Raw genomic sequence first — 26,939 nt, forward strand, 5'->3', positions numbered from 1 at the left:
AGCAGAGCCGGAGCAGAGCAGGAGCAGAGCTGGGCCAGGGCCATGGCAGAGCAGAAGTTGTCTATTTTTTATATTTCGTCGTCGTCTCTTGCCCTTGCCGCTGTGCCAGAGCTAAGCTCTATCTGTCTCACTCTCGCCTACTCTGCCTCTCTCTCTCATCTGTAGAGCAGAGCAGCAGATAACATTTTAATATGGTAGGAAAAGCACTTGTTAGCCAGCCGCAAGTTGTTAGCCTGGACTGGAGTTTGTAGTTGGCCAGAGACTTGGACAGCGCGAGGGCGAGAGCGAAAGAGGGAGCGAGAGAGAGAGAGAGAGAGAGACAGAGTCGAGCTACCTCTTCGGTCTGGCCATTAGGTTAATGTGCACTTCAAACGAAATTAAGATGAATTGATTAAAATTACAAAAGTGTTTGGGTTTTGGTGTTTCCGTTGCAAAGTTCAAGCACAAGATTAAGTGCTTTCATTTGCCTGCGTTTGAGAAATGATGCAGCAGGAGCAGCAGCAGGAGCAGCAGCAGGAGCAGCAGCAGGAGCTCCTTCTGGTATACCTTGAATAATATTGAGCCGAAAGTTTTGGCTATTAATGCAGGTGTAATGAATGTGCCTGCATTTATTAATGCTGCCAACTTTTGCTAATTAATTGCCATTTAATTTATATTACGGCCAAATACAAGCGCCATGCATAGCCAAGGCAAATTATGCAGCTAAATACTTGCGAAATGAATTAATTGGTTCAGCTGGCTGGCTGGCAAGCTGGCTAGCTGGCCGCTTGGCATCTAATTGCAAATTACCTTTGCTGCTGCACGGTCTGCCAAATGTTGTAGTGTGGAGTCGTGATAAGTGAGGACACGTGGGTTTGATTTTAAAAATTATTTATTTTGTGCCTTGAAAGATGGCGATGTAATTTGTACTTGTACACATGTCAAAAGGGCGTTGAAAAGTCAGAGAAAAAAACCAGGAGAGGCAAGTGACGAGAGCCAACGGTTGTACCATTAACAGAACGCTGTTAATTTACATCAACAGAGTGCTGGTAATAACACAGCCGGGCTATGTGGGGGAGGAGCAATCCTGTTAATGGGATCTGGCATTAACATACTCCCCCCCTTGCAAGGATTGCAAACATGGCTGGTGGACCTCACGAGTAGGAACCCGAAAGGACCCGCCAGTATTCTGGGCCATTGGATGACCGTCAGTGCTGAGGACGACTCCCGGAAAGATGACGTGAGGATACCCGTCAGCCCCCAACACAACGAACACCAGACTGAGTCGAGCCCAATTGCTGTCGGCGAACGTGATCCCGGATTGGCTGCGTGCTCGATCGGCTGAATTGGGGTCCGGCAATTGACCTGAGGGTCCATCTGGAGGAGGGCATCGTGAGAGAGCTCCGATGTTTTGGAGCGGAAGATTGCCGTGCACACTTTTCCCGGACCCACGCTGGTGACGGATAGACCCATGGTCCTTGCCAATGAAGCGTGGATTATTCTGCACGCGCGGCACCCGAAAGAATTGGTGCCGGCTGGTTTCACAGATTGAGCGGACAGCGTCGGTGGCTGGAAAAGAGAGATGTGCAGGGCGGTGAATGAATGAACAAACTAAACAAAAATTTAATTAACCTAATTAGGAGAAATTAAGTTTGAATTAAATTTGCTTGGATAAGCGGACAAAAAAGGGATACTTTAATTAACTTAATTAGGATAAATTAAGTTTGAATTAAATTTGTTTGGATAAGCAGACACAGTAAAGGAATAATTTAATTAACTTAATTAGGATAAATTAAGTTTGAATTAAATTTGCTTGGATAAGCAGACACAGTAAAGGAATAATTTAATTAACTTAATTAGGATAAATTAAGTTTGAATTAAATTTGCTTGGATAAGCAGACACAGTAAAGGAATAATTTAATTAACTTAATTAGGATAAATTAAGTTTGAATTAAATTTGCTTGGATAAGCAGACACAGTAAAGGAATAATTTAATTAACTTAATTAGGATAAATTAAGTTTGAATTAAATTTGCTTGGATAAGCAGACACAGGAAAGGAATAATTTAATTAACTTAATTAGGATAAATTAAGTTTGAATTAAATTTGCTTGGATAAGCAGACACAGGAAAGGAATAATTTAATTAACTTAATTAGGATAAATTAAGTTTGAATTAAATTTGCTTGGATAAGCAGACACAGTAAAGGAATAATTTAATTAACTTAATTAGGATAAATTAAGTTTGAATTAAATTTGCTTGGATAAGCAGACACAGTAAAGGAATAATTTAATTAACTTAATTAGGATAAATTAAGTTTAAATTAAATTTGTTTATTTTAAATAAATACCCAAAGAAAGGAAAGCAAACGAAAACAGTAGTAATAATGACGTCACAAAGTAGGTCACCGAATATTCGTGCAATATATTGATCAAGAACTATCGGCTCGAAAGTGTGGCGGTCGGCGATAGTGATCGGGGAGGCTGTGATTGTTATCGGTGACAACCACAGCTGTTTGAATTCCACGCGGAAGAAGTGCACATATTTTGTTTATAAAATATAAAATTTTTGTGATTGCGGAAAGAAAACAATAAATTTGTGAACAAGAAAAACAACAAGTGTTTTTTTTATATTATTTTTCTTTTCATTTTATTTTATAAATTTTATCATATTGCATATGCGCACATATGTATGTATGTCACAGATATTTTTATGTATGTATGTGCGTAAATGTAGATGTACATACAAAAAAGTAAAAGCAATAAATGTGCATAATAAAAAACCCAAAGGATATTGTTGGTTATTTTATTGTTCTTTATTGAAATCTGCCAAGTGTTGTCTTTATGTGAAGGTGGACTTTATGTATGTGTGTAGAAATTAGAAGTCGGACGAACGAAGATCTTTTTTATGTACATACATACATGCAAATGCAAGTAAATCACCGGGGAAGTAACGTACATATGTAATTATGAATACAAAGGATATTGTACGGATGTTATGTGCATATGTAGTTAAGAACACAAAGAATATTGTGTTATATTTTAGTGACTTGCAAATGAATGAAGGAAATGTGTCGCCACAGGGAACTTGAAATTTAATAAGCTTTAAGTAATGGTACATGTGGGACCAATAGTGGACTATATGTATGTATGTATGAATGTGCGTACATATGGATTTAAACACGAAGGTGATAGTGTAAATATATATAATAAAAAACCCCAAAGGATATTGTTGGTTATTTTATTGTTCTTTATTTAAATATACCAAGTGTTGACTTTATGTGAACGTGGTCTGTATGTATGTGAGTAGAAATTGCAGTGGAATAGCAATTAAATTTGCATGATCGGATTACAATAAAAGCGGACGTGAGTTTACTACAAAACACAAAGGATATTGTGTATTATATTTTAGTAAAACGTAAAAGAGTTGCTCGTGCAAGGAAAGTAATTGAACAGCTTATTAAGTGTCTAAATATATAAGGATATATATATGTATATGTATAGGCATGTAATCGGTGAATAAGTCGCAAAATTAGTACATACATATATATGTATGTATATACAAGGGAATATGGCGGATCAGAAGTGCCAGTGAGATATTAATGTACTATTTTACGGAAGTATGGGATACTTATCTCGACGGCCGTTGGAATGCTGATTTGATGGATGTGGATGAATCTCCGGCTCGAAGGACCGGCAGGAAATGTAAATCCGAAATCCCAAATCCCAAATCCCAAATTTTCTGCATCGGGATTATGTGTGGCAGTGTTTTTATGCCATTTCGCAACCTACTTTGCATAAATTTCAAATGAATTGCAATGCCAAAAGCGCAGCCAAACAATTGCCACTGCTGATTTCCGCACCCCCCCCCCCCCCCTTCCACAAGCCCAACCCCCTGCACAGGTTACCCAATCAATGTAGAAGAAGTGAGAGAGAGAGAGAGAGAGAGAGAGTGAGGGAGAGTGCAGCGTCTGCCCTGCGATCGACTTGAAAGCGTAAGCGCAAAATTTTGTGTTTTTCTTTCGGATTTTCTACTTTGTTGGCAAAGCAAGCAACTGACTCCACCCAAGCCACCCGAACCACCCAAACTAGCGGGTCGTGCTTTCATTTGCCCAGTGCAAACTTGTCGCCTTTGTTGGATTCGTGTCGCCTGCGCTGCTGACCAGGCAACCCAGGCAAACGCTGGCAAACGCAGCTCTGCGCAACTTTCTTTCAGATGCTTGCAGTCTGCACTTTGCTTCAATTATGCAAAAATGTCAAATGAAATTTTATGTGCAGCTCAAGTGGCTGGAGATTGTTTTCACTTCGCTCAGCAGCTGCACCCGCCTCGACTCTCTTTCTCCATCCCTCTCTCTCTCTCTCTCTCTCTCTCTCTCTCTCTCACTCACTCTCAAATGCGAAAGAACAATAACTAAATACTGAGCGCATTTGAGAACGTGGAACAGCCCATTTAAATATTTGATACGCCAGTTAAACAAATGACAGTCTTATAGAAATTGCAGACGCTAGCAGCATTTCCAAAACTTGTCAAAGTCGAAAGAGAGAGAGAGAGAGAGAGAGAGAGAGAGAGAGAGAGAGAGAGAGAGAGAGAGAGAGAGAGAGAGAGAGAGAGACATCAAATAAATGCTGCTTGAGCAGGTTCATTTTATATGACAATTGCGCATTAGTTGAGCTACTTAAAATGTCCTCAGTCATTTATCATTCGACTTTTTATTAACTGTAAGAATTATGTGTTAGATCTATAAATGGGACTAAAATTAAAAATTAATTATTTACTAACTTAATTATTTGTAATATTTCGCATATTTATTCGAATCACTGCAAATTATGCTGAGGAGTGAGAGCTATGAAAGACTTGCCTATTCAAACTTATTATAAACACTATATATTATAAATCACATTAGGCAATCAACATTTTCAATATATGCCTAAAACTTGAGGTATAAAATGAGATTTCGTTAACGAAGCACCTAATCATTGAGAGCTCTGGCCAACAGGATTTCAAATTTCTTTACCTGTTGCAGTCTTAACCGAAGTGAGCATAAGTTTGCTATCAAACTCCTACTCGACATATTTTATTCAAAGATGCCTTATGAATATATTGAAATTCTTTATATTTAAGGTACTCTAACAATATTTATAAATAAGCCTCCAAAGCGAAAGCTTTTATAAAAAAAAAATATATATATATATATTTATATATATAAATAAATATCTGATACCTTAATATATTAAAATGATTTTTCATGGCATATAGCAGCAGCTAGGAGCTAGGATTTTCCATTTAGACTTACCTTCACATCTGCTTTACAACAACAACGCTTCTCTTTTATATGACTTCACCATTCCCATATCTTCAGGCTTGATCAACCTGATTTGTTGATTGACTTGATTGCTGCTCAAATACATTAATCCGTTGCCAAACTTTCATTAACTTAATATAGCAACAATTTCTTTAACTTAAAATACCAAATATAGCAATCTTAAAATCAGCAGCTAAAGCTCAAGATTTCAGCTATTTGCGACTGGCTTTAATCGCTGCATCCGTCGCTCTACACTGCAACAAAATGTCGACCAACTGTGCGCTTTCATAGTTAACTGAATTTATGGCGCGTCCAATTGATGTTGTTGCTTCTGCAGAACTTTTGCAATTTGGTTTTACATTTTTGCTAATTTCAAATGCACAAAAAAAGGAAAAATAGAAATGAAAAGCGAACGAGCTGCCTGCTGGTTGCTCGGCCTAGGCACGAACTGGGCCACGGACTCGTTGGGGCAGTAGCGAAAGGCAAATGAAGCTACAATTGCGAACGAGCAGCGAGCAGCGCAGCAAACGGACACAAACACAAAAGGAAGTAATTTGCAATTAAATTACGACGAAATGGGCAATAGAAAAGAAATTAATTGTCCACGAAATGCAATTATGCTCCGGTTGCACAGAGGCAAGAGCGAAGCAAAGCCTGGCGAGGCCAAGTGGGCCACGCCTCGCCTTGCCTCGCCTTGCAGGCAGCTGCTCGAGTGGGGCATATTAAGAGCTTGTCAAAAATGAGGCCTTTCGCCTGCTCCACAGCCAAAGTGCGGGCTTAAAGCTTAAATGGATGCCTCTTGGCAGCTGACCCCAATAAATTTCAAATACTCTTTTATTGAACTTAATTTCCTTTTTGTAAACCGCATTTTTGTGCCTGGCCAGCTAAGCCGCTGCAAAGAGATATATGGCCACAGTCAAAGATTACATTTGGTGCCACGCACACACACACACACACACACACACGTAGCTCTGGCTCAAAGTGAAAAGATATTCGAGTGATTTTTGCCTGGCCATGCACTGGGTTGACTGCCTCAGTGTTGCCTCTGGCTAGCCGCAAGCAAAATGCAATCCCTTTCATGTTGTACTAATGTGCTCCAGTGCCTGTGCCTGCTGCTGCTCTTGCTCCTGCTCCCACTCAAGTTTGTCTTAATGCAAAGCAAGCAAATGATCAGCAACTGCATTTTTCGGTTACTCCGAGCTGGCCAAGTGCTCCGTGTGGGCCGCAATGTGTTCACAAGACCCAAAGAGCTTTCTATGCAGCAAATGCGTTTGCATTACGGTCAAATGTTTGCGGCTAGCCTGCCCACACACACACACACACTCACACACACATAGAGTCTCTCAATGGAACCTTGTTGTTTGCGCCTTTATGGCAGCCAAAGTTTGACCACATTTTACTAACAAAAATATTACAACAATGTTGTCGTCGGCTCGCCGCCTTCTGCCAGTTGGCAGCCACAGTTTCTGGCGCTCGGTTTTCGGTTTTCAGTTTTCGGCTTTCGGCCAGTAATTTTTTGTGGGGTGGAGGGGGCCAAAGAGGATGCAATTAATTTTGTAAAAGGGACAACTTCATCTGACAGCGGCAATAATGTATTGCAGATTTCGGTCATTGCATAAATTTTAGTTGTAGTCGTTGCTAGGCCGCGCGAGTCGCCAAAGTAACTGAAACGGAAATTGGTAAAGGATTACGGCCAAAGATTAAAATGTGCTAATGCTGATAGCCAGCAGCACTCTACAGCAACAACAACAACCACTGCTTACTTCTCCTTGTTGCTCAATGTCGTGCGGCAAACTTTTTACTTTGCATTCACATAAAATACATACCAAATAAAAAACAACAACAACAACAGCAGCAACAAAAGTGCAAAAAAAAATGAGAAAAGTTTTTAATTTATATTTAAACTTTTTCAAAGTGCTGAAATGGGGGTGTTATCTGCTGCTGCTGCTGCTGCTGCTCCTCCTCCTCCTCCTTCTGCTTCTCCTGCTGCTGCTGTGGCGAGTGCCTCGAATGCAAAATAGTTTGGCTATGGCTAAAGCTTCTTCTGGCCATGTCGACATGTGGCTAGTTGTTAAGGCCAACACAAAAACGGCCAACACGCAAGCACGCAATGCACTCGAGCTCAACATGGAGAGCAGCTCATTAGAGCAGCAAAAACAAGTCACAAAAAGAAAAAAAAAAAAAAAAAGAAATAAAAAACTGAACTATAAAAATCTGCTATTTATATTACAAAATATTTTTAACTCACTAAAATTTAACAAATAAATTTCTTTATATTTTTTGTATACAATTTTTAGTAAATCATAAATAATTAAAAATAAAGTTTCCATCTAAAACTAGAAATCGCAATCAAACCTAACAAACATTTAATGAATAATTGATGAGCATTTTGAAACAGTTCTATATGCATTCATAAATATATATCTATATGGTTATTGTTTTTAGTTGTAAATAATTTGATGCGCCTTGCGGAGACTCTCAATAAATATATAATTGCTGCTCGTTATATATTTGATTGCAGCGCGAATTGTCCGCAAATATTTCAGCACTCAATTAAAATTGCATTGCAAATAATTGCAGCACATTTAAAGGCAAACACCCACACACACGCACACACACACACACACTTAATGCATTTTTGTGGTAATGGCTACAAATTAAGCGTAAATTACATAGTCGATGATATTGATATACCGCATTTTTAAACGCTGCAATCGGTCGAACGGTTGCGCTTTTTAAATGCACACATCAAAGTTCTGTTGATATATTTTTCAGTAATTTCATTAAGAAAGGCTAATGAGAATTGCAAATTAAATGCGTTAAATATTGACGAATGCATCAGCATATAATGACAAATTATTAATTGCCATCGATGGAAGCTGCACGAGAGTTGGAAAAGTTATGAGTTTTAAGTGGAGATATTCTGGTGGAAGACTGAGTAAGTTGAATAGACGAAATGAAGCGAACTGTGAAGCCAAACGAATATTATAATATATTATAGTAGTTAGAGGTAAGTGCATCACTGAAGAGTGAGATCTGCCTTTGGTTGATCTGTCTGAGCTTGATATCTTTCTCTCTCTCTCTCTCTCTCTCTCTCTCTCTCTGAATGCCTATGGTACATCTGGAAAAATTAGCAGAGCCGAACGTTAGTCGAACGATTTTCAGTCTCTTACTATGATCGAGCTCCAAGCTTCGGCTTAGCTTCGGCATGTCAGCCGAAGTGCCGTGAGATAGAAGACAGATAAGAATTGTAGAAAAAATTAAGCTCAATCACAATATACAAATATAGGGTTGCCCATATTCGACGGGCCCGTCTGGCAACCATTCAACTTTTAACAGAGAGAGAGAGAGAGAGAGAGAGAGAGAGAGAGATATCATATTCATTGAAATTATGTCAACACATCTACAAGAACTAAATCAACTGATGAAAATCGTTAGAAAAAATTTTAATAATTGTGTTTTTATTTTACTTAAAAAAAAAAAAAATAATAATAATAATAATAATAATAAGATGAGTTCTTGGAATATGGGAAGCCTTGAAGGATTGCCAGATGGATCCGTGAAATATGGACAGCCCTGTAGAATTCCCTTAGAAAGAAAATCTAGCTCTGATATTACAATACTAATAGTCAAGTCCTTTAACTACCCTTCCTTATAAATACGCATAATAAATAACAACAAATAAATATATCTCAAATATTCATATACCACATATATCATTCGTTGTCAAATTCACAGAGAACATGCTGTAACTTGGTTAAGAGCAGCAATCAATATTATTCCTTTGATGGACTCTAATAAATATTTAATAAACTCGTGCAGTTGTCGGGCCTTGTTGTGGATCATAGTTTATGTGGCAGCTCGTTATTGACATGAGTTGGTTGCATGCAACGCAGCCCAGTTGCATGATAAACTAGAACTGCAGCTGGCTTTTTCGGCAGATGGATGCGAATGCATTCCATCATATTCAAGGGAGGGGGAGGTGCAAGGGGCAAGGGACGCCACTTAAACACAAATGCGCAACGATCGGAGTGTGCGTGTGCGTGCGTGTGTGTGTGTATTGCAACTGACCCATGCAACGGTTTTTGCCAACTGCCAAAGTTGTTGCACAAATGCATTTGTAATAATTTAGCTGGCAAGCATTTGCAACAAGCTGCATGCCCCAACAATGTCTGCAGCTGCCTCAGCCAGTGCATGTTTCCCCATGGGTGTATGTGTGTGTGTGTGTGTGTGCGTTAATAAATTGAGTTGCCCGTCTATGGGCAAATAGTGCAACATACAGCATTAGAGCCATTCCAAATTGTGGCACAGGCGGCGCATGGCAAGACAGGGCGGGGCGGGGCGGTGCGGGGCGGGGCAAGGCAAAGCTTTAGCGGCGTCCTCACACTGAGCCTGTCGATTTCATTTCAAATGCGCCTTTGGGCCATAAAATTTGACACAAACACGAGGCGCACACACACACACACACACGCACACATGCAGCATGTTGCATATGCTCATTTGCAGCCGTTATTAAATTGCGTTTTTAGGCACAGATTGAGGAGCTGCATATAGCTGCATATAGCAGAGGCACGTGCAGTGGGCCACGCCCATGCCCAGGCCCAGGCAGAGGCGCAGCTCCATTTTAATGAACTGACGCATTGGGCAGGCAATGGGACTGCCCTTTGTGCATTTATTTGTTTGCATTGCCACTGATTGTATTTGCATTTGTGTGCATGCGTGTGTCTCTCTCACACACACACTCCCTCTCTCTCTCTGTCTGTGTGTGTGTGTGTGTACAATTGGCAAGCGTTCGATTTCGTGTAATGAAATTTTCTAATCAAAGCGTTTTGTTTATTTGCCTGACTCCTGCTGCAGTTGCTGCTGTTGCTGCTGGGCAGCGTTCAAGGTTTGGATTGGCTTGTTGACCAGCGACCGCACAACAAATGCACACACACACACACACAGCGAATGCATGTTTTTGTTTGCATTAGGTCAAAGGTTGTCAGCTGTGCAAATAGCAATTAGTTGTAATTAGGTTTTACATATGCACTACGCACAGCGGCTTTGCCATAAACAATTTGATGCAAAACTGTTTGCTCGCAGGCGATCGGCGTCAATTTTTCGAATTTAATATGTCAAGGCACTGAGGCGTCGAGGCCTCGCCTTTGAAGTGCAATTTAATTGGCGTTTTGTGCGGCCAATTTGCCAAGATAAAAACGCACAATAAGCCATAATTTATATTTATCTATATACATATATAATTAACTCTATTCCCAGCGATGGGGCGGCCAAAGTCTTTGAAGACTCATTTGAATATGAAATTCTCGAAATTCATATTCAAATTCAAATTTTCGCAGCTTTCGACTTGGCTCTCCACTCCACCTCACTCCACTCCCCTCGGCTGCTCTACTCTGCCATAGAGTTCAATGAGGTGTTAAACCATAATTTGCACAAAACCGACGCGCAACCCTCTGCAGCCCCCTCATACCATGCTGAGGCCAGAGCCCAACCCTTAACAAGACGCGCACATTTGCATTTTACGCGTTTTGGCGCTTTAATTTTGCCAGAGTTTGCACAGTTTTTTTGTTTTTTTTTTCTCCTTCTCTCTCTCTCTATCTTAGCTGCTTATACCCTAGTGCCATTAAAAGACGCCTCAAGAGTTGTATGCATTGCTCTCAAATTACTCGAATTGAAATTGATGCTTTTAGATTGCAATGAAATATGAGGCTGATATACTATTGAATTATATAAAAGTATATATGTACATATGTGTGTGTATACATAACTTTGAAAAGTTTAATTTAAAATAAATAATTCCATTTATTTTACCACACAACTATTATTTATTTTATTTTTCTTCATTTATTGAATTTTATCTATTTTCAGTTTGGTACATACGAATTTATAATACAATTTTTCAATATACATATGCGTGCAAATATATATATGTAAATATATCAAATATATTACTAAAAAATAATAAATAATAAATTAAATATATTATTACCTATTTATTTAATATTATACAATTTTACAATGAATGAATAATAATTTAATTTAATATATTTATTTTTGATTTATTTTATATTTAATTTCTGGATTCTTTAAATTTTTTAAATATCATAATAAATATAAATTAAATATATTATTGCTTGTTATTTTATTTAATTTATATTATACAATTTTACAATGAATGAAAAATAATTTAATTTAATTTAATATTCCTTATTTATTTTATATTTCACTTCTGAATTTTTTTAAATGTAAATATATTTATACATAAATACAATTCAATTCAATTGACAAATTGTATATATTTTTAATGAAAATAAAAAAGATTTTGTACAAGTTATTAAAATTTTTTAATGCAAACTTAGTTTCATAATTAAATATGTATTTTATATTCTATTATATGTTTTTTATTCTTTATTTAATAATGTTTATGAATGTTAAATTAAAAAAAAAATAATAATAATAATTATTGTTTCATATATTGAGGTCAAATTTGTTTCTAGTAGGGGCAGAATTTTTGTATTGCATTTGGTTGCTGCTGATGGAAAGTCGAGTTAGATAAATATCATAAACTTTGTGCTGTTAATATATTTATTTATTTGTGGTTTCATTCCCAATCTCAGCAAACAAATGCAGACTCTGCACAAGCAGACTTCATACAACAGAAGGCAGTCTCAGAGTAGACGAGGTAAATCAAATTAATTCCATATTTTTAATTGCACTGCAGCGCAGCTCCAGCCCATGGCTATACTGGCAAATGATATTTAAAGGGAAACCCGACTTTGATAGTTTAGATCACATACACAATTCTAGCAAATTAACCTGGAGGGTATTTGCTTTTCGAGCACTCTAGACTCTAGAGTTTCAGCTTGTTTTTAGCTGTTTTTCTCAGCTTTTTTCTGTTTTTTTGCTTTTGTTCCGTCGCTGTGTGCATTACATTTTGGCAAGCATAAAGACGCTCTATTGTTTGTGCTCTCAGCCACAGCAGCGCCTCAAAGTGTTTGGCCACAATTACGCAATGGAGGAGGCGTGGAATGGCTTGGCATGGCCGGGCGATTGAGATGGGCGTGAGATGCATGCGCTGCCATCAAATTTAATCGCCATGAAATTTGTGGGCCATAAAATGGGTGGGGCGGCACGTTGGATACACCAAATTTTATTAGCTTCAATTTAACAATTTGTGGCCGGAGCGCGGCCCCCCTCGACTTTATTATTAATATTTAAACAGGAGGCGGCTGGGGCAGTGGCGGTGGCGGTGGCAGCGGCAGCGGCATTAGAATTATGCCAGCATCGACTTCATTTCACCTGCTGCAGTTAATAAGCGAGCGACGCTGCCCAAAAGCCCGAACAACGGAAACCATTTTAATTTTTCACTTGGATGAGTGCAAAATTAAGACATTAAATGAATGCGCCGAGCCCATCCCACCGCCGCAGCGGCGGCATCTATGAGCGGGCAAATTGAGCTGGCGCTGGCCGTCGACTGGAGTCGCACAGCTGGCGCCCGAGCAAGGGACCCAAAGCGCTGTCTGGCTGCCTGGCTGCCTGGCTGCTCTGATGCTGCTGACGAACAACTGATTTTAATAACAGTCATCTGCCGCTGTGCATAACGATGCGTAACGCGAATGCGAATGCGAGCGCGATGAAGATGGAGATGGAGATGGCGATGGCGATGGCGAACTGTTCCCTGGCCACGTTATGACTTTGATTCATCAGCAGCTGGAACTGAAAATGTAGCAGCACAACGACGAAGCCAAATGGCAACAGACACTGCCCGCGTGTGTCTCCCTTTCCGTCTGTCCGCCAGTCTGTCCATTTGTCCGTGCTGGCATTTGCATACAAATGGGCGGTGCCATAAGTTCGCTGGCTGCACAGCCACAATTTGCGTTACAAAGCGTGCATATTCTAATTGCCAGCAATTTGAGGTGGCGCGCGCGACAAAGAGCAAAGTTTATGGCTAATACGAGCATTAGGTAAGATCTGGTAATCCGCCAATCCGGCTAAGACAAAAGCAGCGACTTAAAGCCAAGCGTTGCGATTCCCCAAAAGAGTTTGACGATTGCCAAAGCCAAAGAGTTGCTCAGCTCCCCAGGCAGCTTCAGTAATAAAACTTTATTGAATTGTATTGATTTTAAAATTATTACCGCTGAGGCGGAAGTAATGCCATGTGTGTGTGTGTGTGTGTGTGTGTCTGTGTGATAGCTAAGTTTTGCCTCTGTGTGTGTGCGCGCTCAACTGTGCCAGCAACGGCTGTTGGAATTTCACAAACAACAACATTTTCATTATTGTGTGCAACTGTGCAAAAAAAGAACAAAAGGCATTGCGTCTTATTGTCGATGTGGTGTGGCGTGGCATGGGGTGGCGTGCGTGCGCATAAAGGGGTGGAAAACGGTACGAAAATCGTAAGCCAAGCCAAGCCAAGGACCAGTCTCTGGAGTGGCAAGGCAACTGCCAGCACTTTAAGTCGTTTCAAGTGCTTAACTTTCCATTTCGCCGGCGCCGCAATGTAGGCAATACTTTTTTGTATATCCACCCGCTACACACACACACACACGCACACATGCACATATGCGAGCGGCAATTTAATGAAAATCCAATAGCCAGCCAACGTTTATTGTAATTTGCTCAGCTATTTGAGCGTTTTACTTGAAAAGTGTTTGTTACGGCACGTGCAACAGCAGCAGCAGCAGCAACAGCAACAACAACAACAACAGAAGCAGCAACAGCAGCAGCAACAACAGGAGCAGTAACAGCAGCGATAATCTAAGTACCTAAACAATACTCATATGCAGACACGTGTCTCTCTCTCTCTCTCTCTCTCTCTCTCTCTCTCTCTCTCTCTCTCTCTCTCCCTCTCTCTCAGTCTCTCTTGCTGTCTCTCTGTGCACATAATCACGACTAAACACACAGTTAATCGAGTGTAAAAATGCTCTTGGCTGCGCCTGGAAACACCGGGCGGAGGCTAAGCCAGGCCATGGCTTGCACTTGAAGCTGTGTGATCAATATTAAATGCACTGCCATAAATGATTATATTATTATTTTATTATTAACAGGCAATCGAATGGCATGCATGCATGTGTGTGTCTGTGTGTGTGTGTGTGTGTGTGTGCAGCTTGTGCGAAATCTATATGCAAATATTTACAACCACAAAGTGCATGAATGTCTCGCATTAGAAGGACAGGCCACACACACACACACACACGCAGACACACACACAGAGACAGTCATACAAGGTGTATGCAAATATAAAAGCAGTTAACTTTTTTGGCCCCTTTGGCCCTGGGCGCGCTAGGTAAGCCGCAGGATATGTTTGCCCATCGCCACCATGCTCGAGCTGCAGCTGCTCTGGCCAGCTAGCAGGGGCTGCCAATTCATTTCTATTCATGTTATGCAATTCAATTGTTCTGTCCCACCGCCAGCCATGGCTGCTGTTTAAACTTCCTTTAGCTTCACGTCTCTCTCACTCCCACTCTCTCTCTCGTAATGCCGCACATGCATATGCACAAGCTCGCATTGGGCAGAGGAAATGGGAGTGCTATAATAGTTCGTCTTGTTCTCCTCTCTTGCTCTCTCTTTTTTTATTTCTCTTGCAACCTGGCTTCACATTTGCGGCCAGTTGCTGTCTCCATGCCATCAACTGACCGAAACCCAAAGCATATCCTGCTCCTGCTCCTGCTGCTCCTGCTGCTGCTTGCGTCGTGTAAAGACAGCACTTGCGGTTGAGTTGATCTGACCGCTTGTCCGGCAAGCCATAATTATGCAATTTCTTGTCAACATGCTGTGGATGCAGTTGCCGGAAATGCACAAAGTGCCGTGCGGCTGCGGCCAAAAGACTTGAACATTTTAACTTCTTGAAATTGCCAGACATTTATAGGCAATTATGCAGAGGTTTTGAGCTGGTTCCGTTCATGTGCTGATGCCAGCTGGCCCACTTGTTTGCCTGGATGCCAGTCGGACGACAGCCACAATGGCATAAATTATTCATAGCTCCATTTTCGAAGCGGAGCCTAATTTTGCCATGCTTAGTCGAGCACTTCACACAATACTACGGCAACATTGTAGAAAGCATCCATATAAAATGATTGCATACAAAGAGTTCATACTTTTCTTTTTTTATACTGCTAATCTACAGAGGAAGCGGCAGAGCGGGCGGCTGGGGGTCAGGAAGTACATTAAGAGGCATTAAGCCAGTGCGGCAAGTGTCTTATCTTCTTCCGGCTGCTGTTTACGATGCCAATGCCACTGATTACCAACTGCACAATAAGGGCCAAGAGGCAAGGCGCAAAGGAGCAAAGGCGTCACCCGCCTTGCGACCAAACGAGAAGTTATTGCAATGAGCTGGCAATGAGCTGACAATGACAATGACGATGGCAATGGCAATGGCAACGGCAATGGCAATGCCAAAACTCAGCAGCCAGAAAGTTGTCACAGCGACAACAAGCAGCCAGCCAGCTCCGATTCAATCTACATATCTGGCCATATCAGCGTATCTTCCTGTCAGGGCAACAGATTATGATTGAGTTTTTGCTTGCAGCTTGGCAGCAGCCAGCGCCCTGCTGGATGGCGTCATTTGTTTGGCTTGCTGCCGACTGTCAGCCCATGGAAGACATGCAGAGTTATGGCAACCGAAACGCGTGAAGCCATAACGCGCATCATTATTAGGCGAAAATTATTATCGCATAGCCGCACTTTACAGCCAGCCATAGCAGCGATCCAGATTCCCGCTCTGCCATCTCCCTACGCTGCTGCTGCTCCTGCTGCCGCTGCCACTGATGCGACTCCTGCTGCTGCTTAAGTTTGACGCGATAACGACATTTGCTTGGGCGAAGCGAATCTCATCAGCTGGATTTATGGCACGCATAATTTTTATTGTGTTTGAACTGCAGCCGGCACAAAATTGGCAACAGCGAGCAGCGCGAGGTGCCAAAGCCAATAACGTCGCATGCACTGAGAGAAAATCGAGTAAAGGCAATGGAAATTAATTAGCAAAGACAGTAAAAGACAGCTTTCATTAAACATTTTTCTGAAAGTCATCGAGCTGAAATTAATTCAACTTTAAATAAAATTATGTTGTCAAAATTATTTTTAGTGTCTAAATAATAAATAAATATGAAACAAATAATTAGTAAAATTATTATATTTCATTAATTATATAAAGAATAAATATACAAAAATTACATAAATAAAATTTGTATTTATCCAATATAAAATTTATATATTAATAGAAAATACATAAATAAAATAATTCTATTGTATTAAATTCAAAACAATATTTATATAAATTAGTATAAAATAAAATAAATTTATGTTCAATATATAAAAAATCTATATGCAAAAATTATATAAATAATATTTGAATTTATATAATATATAATAAATGCAAAATATATAAATAAAGTATTTCTAGTAAGTTCAAAATAAAATTTATATTAATTAATAAAATAAAAAAAATATTTTTTTAATAAAATATATAAATATATAATATATAAATAATATATTGCTATCAAATTCCAACAAATTGCTCCCCATTTGTTAGCTACTGAGTGTTCACATGACACATTTCTCTCAGTGTAGTTAGCCGATCTGGAGCATGCCAGCGCATTGCTTACCAAGTTAATTTCTTGCGATTTCTTATGTATGTATGTGCACATGCATGTGTATGTATGTGTGTGCCCGACTCTTTTATTAACCATAAAATTCTTGTAATTTTATGTGGCAAAAAACGTTGCAAATTTGCATGTGCCACATGAAGTAGCTGTTGCTGCCGCAGTGCCCTTTTATGGCATCATAAATATGTATGCTTGAATGGATTAAAGTCGGAATGGTACATTAAATTTTTGGGCATGGTACACTGAAAGCATTTTTAGTAGCCGCCCCGCAGCTATGTTAGTCGTAGATATCAAGAGTAATTAACGGCAACACACACAGAAGGTGAGAGGGTGGCAGAGCGAGACAGCTGCTAATGCATGCACACACTTCAATATAATCTAAATCTATACATGTGTGTGGGTGTGAGTGTGAGTGACGTGCCCGGGGCAGCTGCATTTGCAATTAGGCAGCTTATTGTGACCATCACACCAACACCTTGCCACTCACCTCTGTCTGTGCACTTCTGCTCAACAGGCAGAGGATAATTTAAGCCCCTACGGCCAGGCACATGGAGCCGGCAGCTGAGCTCAACTGAGCCGAACTGAGCTCAGCTGAGGTGTGAGGCAACAACTAAGCCTGCTCCTGAAGTGGACTGTGTAGCAGCTAATTAAATTTATTATTGCATAAAATTGGACACTTCCGTCACTCAAGGGGCGACAGCCAATGCCGAAGATGACGCAGCACTGATGATCATCGTCGATACCGAAATTGAGCAAACTGCAAGGCGTTAAGCACGACTTTCATGCCAACTAATAAGTTAACAGCGGCATAATGGCCTGTTTCCTGCATGAATTGCCAATTATGGGTAAGGATATACGCGCACACAAACACACACACACACTCACACATACAAATATATATATATATATGTATACATTTACCACGAAGCACCAAATTGCAATGTCACGACTGCCAATACAACAAGGGGCACTGTCAACTGCCCCTGCTCCTGCCTCTGCTCCTGCCTCGCCCTCGACTGCGCGCGGCGTTGTGATTGATGATGTGTCTGATTGAAATCGTCAAACAAAACAAGTGGCAATTGCTGTATCGGCGACACAATGAACTGCCAATGCAGTTCCAGCAATGAACTGCTAATTAAACCGAGCCCAAGCTAAATATAAACTCATGTTAAGCCAGAGCCGAGCTAAAGCTAGTTGTAGCTCTCCTGTGGCCTGTCGGCCCTCTGCTGAGCAGCGAAGCATGTAGCCTTCTCTTATCCAGGTCAGCTAACAATATTTCTTAGGGACAGCTACTTCAATATCTTGCCATCTAATACGTTTCTTGCAATATTCTTCAAATTAAGTGGCGCTTTATCTATAGCAGGGGATAATCGATAATAACTGTTTACTATTTACTGTTTAGCCGTACTATCAGTAGCAGTTGACTGTGACTATTTATAGCAATCATAGCTCAGCTATGAGCTTAGCTACTACTACTATTACTAGCATAGTCTATGCAAAGGATAAAACTATATCTATTCATAACAGTCAAAGGCATTTGGAAGTCTTTAGAGACTATTTTTAATAGTCAATATTCAAATATTCCTTTATTTACGGACAGTGATTGGAAATATTTTAGCCCATTCAGTAAATGCAAATATATACATATCATATATTGCAGAGAGTCAATATTATTGAGCTTATCAACTCCTTCAAGTGAAGCTCTAATTTCCATCAAGCTTTGCTTACGATTCCATAGAAATCAGCATGAAATTTAATAACGCCAACTAAATCCAATCAGCAAAATTTCAAATGCTTACAACACAAATCCTACTCATATATATAATTCAGCAATGTGATAGAAGGCATCTACTTAAAAGCAAACGATTTAGTATTCAATCCGTTATCTGGCGCATGGCAAAGCCCCCGTAAAGCTCTTAAAATGGCCCAACTGGCCGCAGTGTTAATTATGCTGCTTATCCGTTGCCGCTGGTGTTGCCAAAGAACTTTGTTGTTGTTGTTGTTGCTGTTGCTGTTGGTGCTGCTGTTGCTGCCTTAGTAAACCAGCCACAACACGCTGCTGTTGATTATTAATTACAAGGCTTTAAATTAATTACAGCGCTCAAAATATTAACAACGCTTCCAGCTAAATTCCACTAAAGCAACGACAAGGGGTGTGGGAGAGAGAATTCAATATAATAAATTGATTTGAAGTTTTCTGAAAGTGAGGCGAATCATACAAATTCGTTACAGTGTAATAAAGCTTTGTTTCATAAGGACAGTAATTAGTCATGTATTACTTTTAATATAAACTAAGCTATTAAGCTAAAAATAGAACTCAAATGGACTCATGCTTCAAGCTAACAATACTCTTTTCCTAAATTCGTAAATTTCCCTTTGCATTTTTCGCAAATATTTTAAAAACAATGCGATTCCAAATTCATATGCAAAATGATCAAAAGTTGGACAAATTGAAACAAAATAAATAAAATAAAATAAAAAGGCAAAAGTTTTGTTCGCATTTAGCTCACAATTCTAAACCTCAATGCGTTCTGTTCGCATGTCCGTCCGTTTTTAGGGTGGACCCATTTAAGCCACCAAAAGTAACTTTTCACAGACTGTTGGATGAATTGTTTGTTAGTTTGTGTGCGACCATTAATCAACACAGCACACAAAAAGACACACACACACACGCTGGCTCAAATACCATTAAATACATACACATACACACACACACACACACACACACAGTCGCAATAAAACTCTTAAAATTGGCAAATTGCTGTGTGATTTAGCAGCAAATAATAAACATGTTTAGCGAATAAATTCATCAAAAGTTGCTTTTCATATAGACGATGGCACTAACGAGTCGACCCTGGGACTCAACGCCGGCTTCAGCTACCCAAAAGTCCTCGACACACACACACACACACACATGCACATAGCGAACAAACAACATATATGTTGACTGCCTGTACAGCAGAGAGCAAACAAAAATGTCAGCGCGCACAGGTGACACAGGTGAAGTTTGAGTTGCAGGCACAGCACTGCTGGCCATGGACTATAGACATAGGACATAGGACATACGGCAAAGGACATAGGCAATGCGTACAGGCAACAACAACAACAAATAATCCTAATGACAAGTACGCAATGCAACGACTTTTCAATGGCCATGCACATTTGAAAGTGGGCAAATAAGCTGTTAGCACGCTATAACAAGCATACGCCGGGTGCGCGCAACTTTACACATAAAATAGGTGTATGAATAAAAAAAAATACAATGTATGAAACTAAAAATAATAAATAAATATCAAATTAAATTTAAAAAAAAAAATGCATTTTAAATTGTAAAAAAAAAAAAAAACAAATGCATAAATTTATTTTACATTTTATTTTATATCAATAAAAAACTTGAAAATAAATTAAATATAAATAAATAAATAAATATAAAATTAAATAAATGAAATTCAAAAATAAATTAAATATAAATATATAAAATGTTTAAGTATTATTATTAAAAGATATTATAAAATCATAAAATACAATTTTATAAAAATTTTATATATAAATGTATATCTAATTATAAAATATGAAATAAAATATAAATATATATATTTATTATTTTATATATATTTTATTTTATATTTATTTATTTATTAAACAATATAACATTTATGTTAAGCGTTTCTTTATTTGTAATTTATTAGATCATCGTGTTAGAAAAACCCTTTCACGTGACTCTACATCTGTGCTTCTCTAATGGATCTCATCAAACTGTTCTCCATGATATCTTCTAGTCCAGCACTCTCTACCAATACAAGGCTTTAGCTTTAAAGTTACATTTTGAGACAAAATATCAGAAATTGAGTTCTTTTGCTTGCATTTACCAAACGAAAATATACTTGCTAAGGCACCATACGTTATAAACCTGCTAATCATTTGGTCAGAATTTCTTGTCATTTTCTTTTTTCTCTGCTTCACTCTCTCTCTCTCTCTTACTCTCTCTGTGTGCGTGCTGTTGTTGTTGTTGCTGTTGATTTGTGTTGGTAACCTGCCGATTGAGCGCTTAATTTGTTAAGCTGCAAAAGTAGAAACTCAAACAAATCAGAATATCTGACCAGAAGTCAAGGTGTGTTTGCTTTGGCCCTCATCTGTGTGTGTGTGTGAGTGAGGGATTGTATGTGTGTGGGTGTGTGTGTGGATAACTGTGTGGATTTTGTGGCTGCTCAACGGCAGCCGCTGTCTACCAGAGGCCACAGATTTTATCAAACACACGCAGCGGAGAGAGAGACATATCCGAAATATACATATGGATGTGTGAGTGTGTGGCTGTGTGTAGGTGTATGTGTGTTTGTGTGACTGACAGCAGCGCACGTTGATTGTTTGTTCGTTACGTTTTACTCATTTCGATCCTTTTGGCTTTTTTTTTTTCTTTTTGTTTTTTTTTTTTTTTTTTGGCTATTTTGTTGCTGTTCGGTGTGATGTGCAAAATGCGACTGGTTTGCCTTTTTCGGGATGCTCTATTTTTGGCTTTTGATGTGCAGGAAGCTCATCATCAAAGGCTTCAGCCGTTGCCGATGTGATAATTGTGTACAACTGTGTGTGAGTATGAGTGAGTGTGTGTGTGTGTTCAGTTGTACTTCCCTTTTTTTTCCTTTATTGTGTACATTTTTACATTCGCTACTTTTTTGTGGGTCTCCACCTGTATGTCGCCTCTTTCTCTCCCCGTGTGTTGGCACTGATGTTGCCTTTTTGTTTTTCTTGGCCTTTTGGCTGTGTGATTTTGTGCCCTTTTTTTATGCGCCACTACTTGCTTGCCGCATGCCCCATGCCGCATGCCGCATGCCGCTCGCTGTTTGCCCCTGACAAATATTGACCCGCATTGATTGTCGTTTTTCCGCTTGTAAATTGTTGGGGGCGCCCTGCTGTCTTTAGTTTCACGCTCCCGGTTTATGCGCAAACTTTTCACTTTCGTGTACACCTAATTGGCTGCCAGCTCGTCTTTTTTTTCTCCTCCTCCGCTTCCTCTTCATGCCCCAAAAGTTCAGCATATTAGGGGCATTTAACTGCTGCAGTTCTATATATGTGGATTACCGCCCCGGGGACAATGATTTTGGCAATTCCATAATCCAGAGCCAATTCTATATATGTGTGTGTATGTGTGTATGTATATATGTATATGTTTCGGTCGTCATCGTTAAAATGGTTTTTATTATTTCCGCTGCCAGCGTTATTAATGTTGTTGTTCTGCTGCTGACTTCACTTCCGTCGCGAACTCTCTCTCACACACACACACACACACACACACTTGTACGCACTCAGCCACACTCATATACTCGAACATACTCGCGCACATTGCCACAATTTATATTTTTCAATTAAGCAGCAAAAGTTTTACGCTTTGTTTCGTGCAACTGTAATAAATTTCAACTACTTCTCACTCCGCTCCACCCGCTCCCTGCTCGAACCAACTGGCAATGTTTCACTTCATTTGGCCATACCGTAGCGTACCGTACCGTTACGTACCGTTCACAGCATCTCGACTCTGTTGTTCTTGTTATTGTGATTGCATATTTCGCGTTATGGTTTAATTTTGGAGCATGCGTGTAATTGATAGCCACCCATGGCTTAATTGATAATTTCGTAGTTTCAACACACGCCCCCAGCGTCGCCACCGCCGCTGCCGCCGATGCCGCCCCCAAAGCGAATTTCTGCACAGTTTCCCTGGCCCTAGCATAAAGCAGCCAATCCACCTTCATCGCTTAATTGCCCGTCGGGCAATATTTATTTTTAAAATAAAATATTTAATTTAACAAGCAGCCATTGTGCTCCAATTAAAAACTTGCCCGCTCCACTGCAAACTAAGTTGAAAATTTGAAAATACAGTTTCCAAATTTATTCTATAAAAAAAAAAAATAATAATAATAAAATAAAAAATGTTATATCAGCAGTTTTCCACTTTTTAATCGACTTGCTCAAATAGCTTTATATACATTTTTATATGATTGATTTATAATATTTTTATAAAATATTAGATTGCTGTAGCTCTCATTGTCTGATTGGCTGTCTGAGTCCTGCGGCTGTTGAATGCATAAATAGGTGATGAAGTACGTAGAGCCTTATAGAGTTACCAGAACTTGGCAACAATTCAAAAAATTGCAACTATAACTAACTGTTCCTAAGTTAGTTAGCTTCACATTGTTTTCCAAGTTTATCTGAGCAAGTAGCTGTTGATATATTTATAAATATGATATTAATATTTTGTTATCATATCTAAATATATCTAATTTAATTCTCATTTATACTCCACTTAACTTTTATGCATCCATTTATTTGATTTTCATTTTAATTTTTAATTAAAGAAGAAAAATTCGCGTAGCATTTCGTGTTACTTAATTAAAGTCCCTTTTATTGGAATTTCTAGAGTCAAGAGATGAGCGATAATTTGCTGTAATGTGCTGCCATTCATTAATCATACGCCCAGTAAGCAAATCAATTTAAATGGACTGTTTGTCCGCTCATTCAGCAATTTACAATTGACGAATGCTTGCGTCATCGGATGCTGCCACATGTAGAAGATAAGAATGCCACTGCTCAGCTTCGGTGCAGGTCTGACACCACCCCCTGCCCCCTGCCCACTGGCCCCTTGGCCAGGATGCGACTGCCACCCATGCATTATACTACGATACGAATGATTCGGGCTAAACGAGTCGTTTATCGCAACGTTCGTCGTTGTGGTTGTTGTTGTTGGGCAATCATCAAACGGTTTAGCTGCAAAACTAATTGCATTACATCAATTTTTCTGTTAAAAGTCAATAACCAATCAAATACACACACACACACATACATACTTACATACAGGCGCAGAGGCAGAGTTAGAGCCAGAGCTGGAGCCAGAGCCAGACGCAGCGCGGTTCAAAGTTTGCAAACGTGCAGTTAAATGCACACAGACACGCTCACACACACACACACACACACACACACACACACACAGAGGGACATACAGATATATACATATATATACTTGGACAAAATCAACCAGCGGTCAATTTAATGGCAGTGCGAGCGAACGAGAAGCTCACAGAGCCACAAGAGAGAGCAGGAGAGAGATAGCAAGAGAGAGAGAGAGAGAGAGAGAGAGAGAAGGCCACGCAATAATGACAGGAGTAATCACATTAGCCCCGCATAAACTTTTGCGTAGCTTGTCCAGATCTAAGGGTTGTCAAGTGGCCTTAATTGAATGAAATTCAATAAAAACTTGCCCTTAGCTCCAGTTGAGTCCACAAACTAAGCCTACAAATTAACTTGAAGTTTTCATTTTCCAAATACATAAGTAATTGAAATTCAATCAAAATTATTTTCACATGCAGCCAGTGAATGGCAGAGCGAAGTGAACGACTAAGCTGATCAAACTTTAATTAAGAGCAGCCTAATTAAACGAGTTAAACTAGGAGCTCATGAACAGTTGAATAAATAAGCGTTTTCATATTATGGAATACATATATAATTACAAATATATTAAATATATTTATATTAATTATTTAATGCATATTTTCTTGATGGAAATATAATAATGTAAAAGGACTTATTTATTTATTTTATTTTATTTTAAAAGTTTTAGTATTAATATTATTATTTTATTTTAATACTTTTATCCGTAATAAATATATTTTTTTATTTGATACTATATATGATTTATAGTGTCATATATATATATTAATATATTTTATTTATATCGAATTATATTTTTAATTGTTTTAATTATTTATTTTAAAAATTAATACATACATTTAAAAATATTATGTATAAATTTTAAATACATGCTTTGTTTATATAATATAATAAATCTATATATAAATATATTTTATAATATAAAATAAAAAATAAATAAGGAAATCTTTCCATAATGAATAACTTTCCTACATTGTCCTTACTTTTATTAAACGAATAAAAGTACACTTTCCGAAGCGGATCTGATGCAGCTATAGCACAAGCGACAACTCTGTCCTGGGTTTAAAGGTCGGCATGCATTTGGTGGTGCAACTCGCTCCACGAGCTAGTGCCCGACCCTTGTGACTGGATGACGTGTTCATGCAGCCGCTGTCAATGTGGTGCGTTTCAATTTTGCAGCCACATGACCCACACACCACCACCACACCCACCCACACACACCACACACACGCTGTGCTGTGCCAAGGTGAGGCTGGGGCAGGCAGAAGAAGTTAAAGCTGAAAAACTGGAGTCAGGGGTCGGAGCTGGCGCCAAATGTTGACGGGTCGCGACGACCAGTTAGCCAGAATCCGCAGCGAACGTTAAATCGTTAATTGATTACGGCCAACATTGATTGTTGTTGTTGATTTTTTGTTTGCTGTGGCCCCCACCTCATGGGGTCGGGGCATTGTGTGTGTGACTGGATTACACTGCCAGCAGCCGGACTAGTCTTTTATAGCGACGACAACGACGACGACGACGATGATGACGACGAGGAGAGTATAAAAATCCATTTCTGTTTTTACAATGCTCCGAGGTCAGCTCTAATGAGCGTACAGCTCAAAACGAGTCGCTCGAACTAGAGATGGAGGTGGAGATGGAGCAGAACGAAGCCAAGGAGCGATGTGGAGGTAGAGAGCATGCACATCAACATGGACAGCCAACAAGGCAGCCATTTTAAAACTAATTGCTAAGCAAAGGGCATGCGAGCCCGTGTTGAACCCAGATCACGTACGCATCAACAACAAACGCACCACCGCAAATACAGACAATCTGGCTAAAATAAGTAAAGTATAACCAACAGGCATAAGAACTTTTGAGCGGGAGCAAACATGCCAAAGGCCAGCAGCAGCAGCAGCAGCAGCAGCAAAAGCAGAGCCAGCAGCAGCAGCAATGCCAGCAAAAAAAACCCACTCAACGCTCAGCCATTGAAATCAGAGTGGGAGCGGGAGAGAGAAAGAGTGAGTGCTCCAAATAGAATACGAAGTGGATGCCCAGCCCCGGTGGCTCTGTAACTGATATTACAGTTAAGGCGGTAACAAGTCAGCAGCACCCAGAAAAACGACGCATCATGCGCGGCCACTCAAAAATGTTTACAACAAAAGCCGAAAGGGCTGCCAGCAGCTGAATTGAATTCGGCCAAAGCCAAATACGTAGATGCGCCGGCTGCGCTCAAGCATGAGTTGAAATACTATTTAGTCAAGTGCACAGCCCAACGAATGCGTGTATACTCTATTAGAGCATTTCGATAATTCAATCAGACATGAAAGGATCACAGAAAAAATATATATTAGGCAGATAATTTAACTTTCTACCAGAGACCAATTAATAATAAAAAAATAAAATATTGAAAAATAAAACAATAGGTAAATGTAAAACAAATAAAAGTAATTTTACTAATTTTTAAATATATATATTCAGTATTATATTAATGACACATTTTTTTCTCTGAAACATTAAATTAAAATCTAAAAAATAACTTCAAATATTATAAAATGTAGCTTAATAAAATATATAATAAACAATATAAATTTTCAGCTTAGTTGAGTTTTTTTTTTTTTTTTTTTTTTTTTTTTTTATTTATTTTACCAAGTGTTTATTTTTTTTTTTTTTTAATTAATTTTTAATTGTGTAAAAAATTATAATAAAGTATATTAGAAATAAATATTTTTAAAATATATATAATTATTTTCTTCACTTGGTTTTAAAAATATAAATTAATTAAATATAAATAAAAATTAAAAATTTTATATCAGCTAATATTTAATAAGTTTAATGACTGAAATATTTTTGATAAAATATTTAATTTATTTTTTTATATACAAAGTAAATAAATCTATAAAATTCAAAAGTGAACATAAAGCACAAATATAATTTTATGAATAAAATATTTAAATGTTTGCTATGCTTTGCTATTTATAACAAGCCTCGAGCGCTCTTGCTTGACAATAGTACAAAAATAAAACAAAAATTCCGAAAAAAAATTGAATTTAAATAATAATGTTAATACAAAAAGTGTAAACAGCCTTAAACATATAGCAATTAAATAAATAATATGCTCACATACATTTATTTATAGAATTTATTA

The 26,939-nt window shown here is 38.7% G+C and overlaps 1 long non-coding RNA gene across 1 annotated transcript; it reads right to left on the reverse strand.

Annotated features, from left to right (window-relative positions):
- Positions 1-853: 853 nt before the first annotated feature.
- On the reverse strand, positions 854-3,661 carry LOC149268514 (uncharacterized). The gene is made up of 2 exons (XR_016270335.1): positions 2,328-3,661; positions 854-1,548 (listed from the first exon to the last, which is right to left on the reverse strand). It is a non-coding gene; the product is annotated as an uncharacterized LOC149268514 (long non-coding RNA).
- Between the last annotated feature and the right edge of the window lie 23,278 nt (positions 3,662-26,939).

This window comes from Drosophila arizonae, chromosome 5 (genome assembly GCF_054131065.1).
Source record: "Drosophila arizonae isolate 15081-1271.41 chromosome 5, UAZ_ARI_1.0, whole genome shotgun sequence".
NCBI classification, from domain to species: Eukaryota; Metazoa; Arthropoda; class Insecta; order Diptera; family Drosophilidae; genus Drosophila; species Drosophila arizonae.